Here is a 6,000-nt window from a genome sequence, read left to right as displayed (position 1 = left end):
TGAAAGCCAAGCCTTTTGAGCATGATGTCAGTGCTCAAAATGTTTTGGATAACCAAGAGTTTCGCATTAAGAATGCTCAAGCTATATTAGATTCCCAATTATTGATAAAAGGGTTGAAAGGCAAAGAGACAGATATAGATTTATCAAGACAGAGAAATCAGTGACTCACTGGGTACTTGATACATTCTCAATAATGGACATTATGAACAATCTACAAATATGTTACAGTTTCCACTTCAATGATAACATTTATCTCAAGCCATTCTTTAAAATAATTTATAGGGGGCTGGAGAGATGGCTCAGTTGTTAAGAGCACTGACTGTTCCTCCAGAAGCACTGGGTTCAATCCCCAGCACCCACACAGCAGTTCACAATTGTCTATAACTCCAGCTCCTGGGGATCCCTCACACGGACATATATGCAGAAAAATACTAGTTCACATAAAATTTTAAAAAAGCAGGGTGGTGGTGGCACATGCTTTAATCCTAACCCTTAGGAGGCAAGGGCAAGTGGATCTCTGTGAGTTCAAGACCAGACTGGACTACAAAGCTAGTTTCAGAACAGCCAGGGCTACACAAAGAAACCCTGTCTCAAAAAAAAACAAAACAAAAAACAATTTATAACATCACTCAATATACAAATAAAGTTGTTCAATACAGTTTAAGTTTCTTTACTTCCCATTAATTAATAGGAATTTTTTAGAATAATTATCTACTCTAAATAAAAAAAAACTTCAAGCTGATTCCTTTCCTTACTATTAAATCACAATGATTTGCAATGTTCTTCCAGGGCTGAAACAAAACCTATAAATCAGATATATTCAGACAATCCCTGTTAACTAAGACAAAGGTGTCTAAGAACGAAGACAGTGTGGAGGATCTAAACCCATGTGGATGTGCCAAGCCAGGGCTCGGGTGCAGCTCAACAGAGCACTTACCCAGCTTACACAGCACAGGGGCTCAATCCCAGCACACAACCGTACAGCTACTCAAATACCATACACTGCTATGGTTTGAATGTGTCCCCCAAGTTACATGTTAGAAACTCAATCCCAAAATGTTACATGCTTGGAAAAAGGAGCCAAACGGATGCTCCTCCATTCTCAAGAGCGGATCAGCGGGAGTTGTGTTGGTTTGACTAAGTATTTTCCCAGGGGCCCAAGTATCTGATACCTGGTCCTCAGCTGACGACACTCCTTCAGAAGCTTGTGAGCCCTTTGCAAGCTGGGCTCTAGCTGGATGAGCGAGGCAGACCTTGAGGTTGTATAGCATAGCCCCACTTCCTGTTCTCTCAATCTCTGCTTCCGCTGTGTGGATGAAAATGTGACCAGCCAGCCTCCCGCTCCTGCTGCCAGGCCTCCCCTGCCTGTCGTCAATGGACTCTATTCCTCTGGAACTGTAAATCAGAAAAAAGCCTTTTCTCCTCACAGCTGCTTTCGTCAGGATGTCCTAGGACAGCAACGGACAACTAGCAGCTCCTAAAGCACTTGAGGCCGTAAGGTGCATCTCTAGTCTTCCCTTGGATATATTCCTGTGTCTTCCACCAAGACACAAGAAGACCCTTACCAGGTACCAGAATATGATCTCTGACTTGCCTGTGACTAGAAGCCGAAGAGAGAAATCTCTAGTCTTTATAAACCACCAGGTCTTTGATATTCTGGTCTAGCACACAAAACAGACTGTGGCATATACCAACCTACACCGTCCTAACTCGATGTGCAATGTTTCATTTCTAAAAACAACAAAAATTAACCTTGAGTCTCAGCAGGACACTAAAATGGCTATAAATTAAGTAGAACATTACAAGGAACAGAAGCATTTCATTCTCAGACACCTTTGTCTTAGGCAGTAAGAATTATCTGAATATGTCTGTCTTTAAGTTTTCATCTTAGCTCTGGAGGAAAAATGCAAAGAACTATGATTTAATAGCCAGAAAGGGAATCTGTTTGAAGCTTTTCATTTAATAATTTCATTATTATTCTATCAAACTTACAATCAACTACAATAACAATGAGCTTCTATGCTATGGAAGCTAAACATATGTAAAGTTCATTTCTTCTGTAAATATATAAAAAGGAACTATAACAGAAATTGACAGTGAAAAAAAAAAAAAGCTAGTACAAGATCTGACTCATCAGGAGCTTCCAAACTTCCTGTGCTGGCCATATTCCAACAACTAAGAGTGTCTCAGGATGCCCTGGCTCATAGACAGGATGCACAATGTCAATGAAACACAATGGCACATCAAGTCATTGAGTTTCAGGGGGTTCGGGGCGTGAAAGCTGGTATTAAAGATGGAGTAAAACTTTGCCACATTGGCAAGGAGGGAAAATGTATCACAGAGAAGGAAGTAGCACATGGGAAGGCAAGGGGCATGAAAGGCCATGGCAGCTAGGGGAAAGGCATGGCAGAGCAGAATGAGTCATGTGATAAAAGGCCTTAAAGGTAGCAAGGAGAGGATGTGAGTTTCACAAAACCAAGCTTTAAAGTGTGCAGCTGCAGCAAATGTCTACACCTTAACCTTGAAATGACCTTCAAAACCCCAAAAGTGACGAAAACATCAGATCTCACATTCCAAGCTCCAAATAGGGGCTATTTTCCTTTTGCAGGTGTTGGGGGCAAAAGTAGTATGCAGTTATGACAAGAAATCTCAGAGCTGGTCCTACTATAAACCAACCCTCAGGCAAGTAATTACACAGACAGTTTACTTCCTGCAGACTCCAATCTACCAGACGATGACATAGATATTAATGGGATTGTTGCAAAAATCCAAAGCTCCTTGAGCCCTTTGAAGATTTTATATAGCTACAAAGAGTTATTATTCCATCTGAGGACTACATGAGCCCCTAAAGTAGCCTCATTAGCATCTAGACAGCAAGCAAGAACACAACCAACACTGGTTCCTGATTTCCAAATCAGACCTGTTCTCTTCCTGGAAGACAGCTAGGAAGAGCACTGTGTTTCTTAAACATAGCGGGCAGTTACTTAGATGATGACCAACCCATAACAGCATCTCTCTTATGGTTCTTCCTTAACTCCTCTTAACTGTGACTAAGAATGTACACGATGCCTAACAATTCCAAGTAGACTTGGAAAATCTAAAACAAAGAAAGTACTTGAGCTTTTTCCTACCATTCAAGTACTTGGTGGTAAGCTAAAGAACAAAATCTCCTTTGAGACCGCTGAAGGAAAAGGCAGGCCCCGGGCAGGAGATGTTGGGAAAGTGTCAGAAGTATGCTCAGAACTGAACGGTGCCGATCACAGACACAGCAAATCTGGGTGCAGTGGTGGCATTTTTGACCCCGTAGCCACAAATGCTTAACTAACCCATGGAACACCAACTGCAAATGCAACCACATGATTTAGTGACTTGCCATATCACATCACAGAAACAGCAACAGGTTGCTGAAATATGAATTGTTGTCAAACATACTACAAAAGTCAGCTCCCCAAGTCATTTACTTTCAAATGAAACACAGTTGTCACATCAAGGGGTGCCAGGCAATTTGGTTTATTTTGCTTAACACAATGATTTCCAGTTGCACCAGTTTTCTTGCAAATTTCATGATTTCCTTTTTGATGGCTGTATAAAATGCCATTGTGTATGTAGCACATCTTTATGTGTTCCTTGTCAATGGACATCCAGTCTGGTTCTGGTTCTTGACTGTTAGGAATAAGGCAGCTATCAACACGGGTGTTGACTCAGGAGTCCTTCAGACATATATGCAGAGTTGTATTACTTTAATTTTCTAAGGAATTCCCATAATACTTTCCATAGTGGCTGCACAAGTTTATAAACTCTCACCGGCAAGAATATTAGTCCCTCTTTCCTCTTTCTTCGCCAGCACCTGTCATCATTTTCTTTCTTGATGATCACCACTCTGGCTAGGGCTAGGCAGACTCTGCAGCCATTGACTGGTGAGCCTTTAAATGCTCAGTCTTCTATTTATTTAGGAGTGACTGCATGAGTCACTAGGGAAGTAAACTTAAACAAGTGGCTGATACACTTCCTCTAGGAGGCTCCCCTGTCATACAGCCTTGTCAGCTTCCCCTGCCAAGCTGTGCAGGGGTCTGTATCACAGCACAGTTTCTCTAGAAACGATAAAAGGGGTACTTTAAAACTCCTTTCCAGATCTGAAGGTCCACAATCACAGAGGTAAATGAGGCTAGATTATAAAGAGCACGTGGTTCAATAGAACCGCCCTGGGGAATTCATAAAGAATTAGTTCCAGGACATTGGCACTCCCACAGTTGCCAACCCCTGCCAATGCTCAAGTCTGTTATAAAAAGTGGCATAGTATTTGCAACACAGACTGTGGGTATTCCCTTACTCTTTTTCAATGCTGAGGATAGAGTACAGGTATTCTATCACTGAGCTACAATGACAACCCTTGCTGTAAACAAAATAAAACACTATGTGGGGGGAGTGAGCACATGCACACATACTTGTGTGCACATACATGTAGAAGCAGGGATTCAAATCAGGTACCTTCTTCTATCACTGTCTACCTTATTTTTTTGCACAGGGTTTCTCACTGAACTTGGAGCTCCCCAATTCAGCCACTCTCTCTGGCCAACAAAACACCAGGATCCTCCTGCCTGTGCCTTCCCACCACTAGAACTCTAGAGCCACACACGCCAAAGCCACACACGCCATGACAATCTGCTTCCCACAAGTCCTCGTGCTCGGCGGCAAGCACTCCACCACTGAGCTGTCTCAGCCCTGCTTCACGTGGTCCTTAAATCACCCCAGATTCCTTATGATACCGAATGCAACGTAAATGCTATGGAAACGGAGAGAGTGTGGGCTGGGGTGTGTAGGAGATAACGGCAAGAGGGAAAGCTCCATTTTATTTTACATAAGAGATCTATTTTTTAAAGATCTTCAGTATGAGATTGGTTGAATCTGTAAATGTGGAACCTGCGCATGCAGAGCATTAACTGTGTAAGAAAAATCCAGATTCTTTTTTAACAGAAAATGGGCTTCAAGGGGTAATTTAGGAGGACAGCTAAGCCAGGCAGAGAGGCCCACATTGGTAATCATGGCACTCAAAGGGCAGAGGCAAGAAAGCCACTGGAGCTTGGGAATAAGGGATTTGCCTGGGCAACAATGACAGCCAAAAAAGCGTTTAATAAAAAGGAAAGCTATAAACATACAGATCTATTTGATGTCTTCCGAACCCTTGGTTAGAACTGGGGAATAAGAACCTAAGCCTAAGTGAAAACTGAAGGCCTTTCGATGGGAAGGGCTAAGCAAGACAGTGAATGGCACGAGTTCTTTCAGTTGTTTTGTTTTGGAGGCTGAGATTTGTGTTTGTTTGCTTTTTCGTTAGCACATGAAGTAATATCTTCCATCATTGCATTTTCATGCCTGCTTCGCTTTGGTTGCTCTTCTTCCCCAGCACCCTTCCACCCCCCAAGCCCACCCACCCCGTCTCATGGGCCACTTTGTAGCTAAGGAAGCAGTTCTGTCAGGAAAAGAGACGGAAAGACATTGCAAAGTCTGGCCACGTGGCCAAGAGGAGTGAAACACCAACACCCTTAGCCCCGATGCAGGACAAACGGAGCTCTCACAACAGTAACACAGGAGCTGGCAGGGTGGCTGGGAAAGGCACTTGCCGCCAGCCTGATTCAATCCCCGGGTCCCACATGCTGGGAAAGCAGGACCAAATTCTGCAGGCTGTCCTCTGACCTACACACACACACACACACACACACACACACACACACACACACAATCCCTATACACTAAAAATAAAGAAATGGAATTTTAAAAAAGTACAACAGGCTAGTACTTGTTGCTAGGCCTAATGACCTGAGTTTGATCTGGATGGAAGCAACTCCCTCAAAGTTGTCTCTCATATCCAGGCATGTACCATGCCACACATGCCCTGCTCCAAACATGTGTCCACATACTGACAAAAATACATACATACATAAATCTGTGAGTTCAAGACCAGCCTGGTCTACAAAGCGAGTTCTAGGAAAGGTCAAAGCTACA

At 43.0% G+C, this 6,000-nt stretch overlaps 1 protein-coding gene across 3 annotated transcripts in view; it reads right to left on the bottom strand.

Moving 5' to 3' along the window:
- Bbs9 (Bardet-Biedl syndrome 9) overlaps positions 1-6,000 on the bottom strand; it is a 425,345-nt gene that overhangs the window by 301,071 nt on the left and 118,274 nt on the right. The window lies entirely within an intron of this gene.

The sequence above is a fragment of the Peromyscus maniculatus genome, chromosome 7 (assembly GCF_049852395.1).
Source record: "Peromyscus maniculatus bairdii isolate BWxNUB_F1_BW_parent chromosome 7, HU_Pman_BW_mat_3.1, whole genome shotgun sequence".
Taxonomy (NCBI): Eukaryota; Metazoa; Chordata; class Mammalia; order Rodentia; family Cricetidae; genus Peromyscus; species Peromyscus maniculatus.
This window is presented reverse-complemented; position numbering and strand designations above follow the sequence as displayed.